The sequence below is a fragment of the Dysidea avara genome, chromosome 14 (genome assembly GCF_963678975.1).
Source record: "Dysidea avara chromosome 14, odDysAvar1.4, whole genome shotgun sequence".
NCBI lineage: Eukaryota > Metazoa > Porifera > Demospongiae > Dictyoceratida > Dysideidae > Dysidea > Dysidea avara.
This window is the reverse complement of record NC_089285.1, coordinates 1,418,930-1,420,882: the sequence shown is the minus strand read 5'-3', so window position 1 is coordinate 1,420,882 and position 1,953 is coordinate 1,418,930. Positions and strand designations below refer to the sequence as shown.

The window sequence follows — 1,953 nt, the reverse complement described above, 5'->3', positions numbered from 1 at the left end:
ACCAGCTGTTCATGACAAGTGAGCCTTCATGAAAGTTTACAGAAACATGCTACAAAGTTGTTTGTGAATTCTACTGTGTGCAGTGTGTATATGGTGAACATTTGGCCAAGTCAAGTTTTGAGCTTAAATTTTAATTTTGGAGCGGGAAGGTGGTGGGAACAGCAAAGCAAAGAGAGTTGTCTAATGTAAGTAACTATTTTGCATATAAAAATTAATAGTCATGTTAAACTTAACTAGGATGACTCATTTTGGAATTGCATTTACATACATTTATACAAGTGTCAGAGGCCATGACATACTAAAGTGTCATAGAGAGCTAATGGTGGAGTATAGCAGGGAAGGTGGTGGGAACAGCAAAAAAAAACAAAAAAACAATGCAGTATTGTGTGTAAGTAACTATTCTGTTTGTACAATTTAATGTGTACTTTGACTTAACTTAGGTTGACACTTTTGTACTCCACTTACATATGTTATAATACATACATATAAGTGGTAGCAACTATGGTTAAACAAGTGTCAAAGAATGTAGTTTGGCCGGGAAAGGTGGTGGGAGCAACAATACAGTGAAAGATGTTAAATGTAAGTAACTATTTTGTATATTAAAAATAATTATGTACTGTTATCTCAACTAGGATGACACTTGTAATTACGTATATATGCCCATGGTAGCCTACACAACATGGTTGAAACAAAACATGGTGCATACAATGCAAGTACATTGATACTACTTGACTACACCAATGGATTTTGCTACCTGAAAGTATTACACTCTCGAGTTTATTGCAAGTTGGACGTGTGGTAGAGTTATTATATTTTTCCAAATAATGCATATCATGTTAACTTTTTTTATCTTTGGAGTCATAGATAATGTAATACACAGCAGCATCACAGGAGTAATGTGGTTCCTGATACTTGTGGCACACTTCACCTGTGGTATTTTTGTAGTCTATGTACATACTTATGTGATATTGTGTTTTATATTGTAAATATCTATGACTACCAATGAGAGATGTTGATGCCCATCAAATGCTGTATCGTCAGAGTACTGGAAAAATGAGAGCACAGTATGACCACTTGTATTATATAACTTTTATACTGTAAATTACTCTTATGACCTGGTATTGTTCGTATCTGCTGCATGATGTTGTGAATTCGTCTATAGAGGTAGACACTACAGGGCTTGGCAAGGTGAATGGGAAAGGTACGGTTTGCTACGCTATGTAGGTATGTATAATGGTCACATTTGTTTCCTGTAGATGTCAAATGGTTGGGGACGTAAGGTATGTAATAATCGCACATGTACTCCAATGCTAATATTTTATTCTGCTTTTACAGAGAGTTGTTAAGATCTGAAACGTAAGGATGTTTAGCTAAAATATTGTGATATTGTAGCAGAATTTTGATCATACCCTCAGCATTATGCAATTAAGTAGTAGTTATTGTGTTTACACATTTTCTTTTTTATGTTACAGATTTAACTCCAACACAATGATATTATGTAATTATGTACAAATGTGACACTATCATACTGAGCAATATCTGATGTACAATTATCATTACTTCTCATTAAAGTTTACATAATATTACAATTAAAAAAAAACAGTATTCAAAACAGTAACACAGTAAAGCCTGTACGTGCTATGGTAAGATTCTTTCAGTACATATTCCAGCTAACACACTAGTTTTGTTAACTATCAGCGTGCATTGACACACAATTCCTGGAATGAATTACTATACAATATCACAATAAAAGTATATACTTACTTTCATCCAGCAGCCTGGTCTACACGGAGGAACTACTGTGTCAACATGAATGTTACAAACATAGATTACTGAGAACATGACACTTTCTTACATTACAATAGGCATAATACGTATCACACAAGTATGTACTGTAGTGTCATTCAATGCAACTACAGGGAAGTACATACCGTGGTCTCATGTTTGCAGTAG

At 34.3% G+C, this 1,953-nt stretch overlaps 1 long non-coding RNA gene across 1 annotated transcript; it reads left to right on the top strand.

The window, feature by feature from the left end:
- Window positions 1-369: 369 nt before the first annotated feature.
- LOC136244711 (uncharacterized) lies at window positions 370-1,585 on the top strand. Its single transcript, XR_010695542.1, has 6 exons — window positions 370-388; window positions 441-579; window positions 633-1,201; window positions 1,257-1,280; window positions 1,336-1,356; window positions 1,473-1,585. It is a non-coding gene; the product is annotated as an uncharacterized lncRNA (long non-coding RNA).
- The last annotated feature ends 368 nt before the right edge of the window (window positions 1,586-1,953 follow it).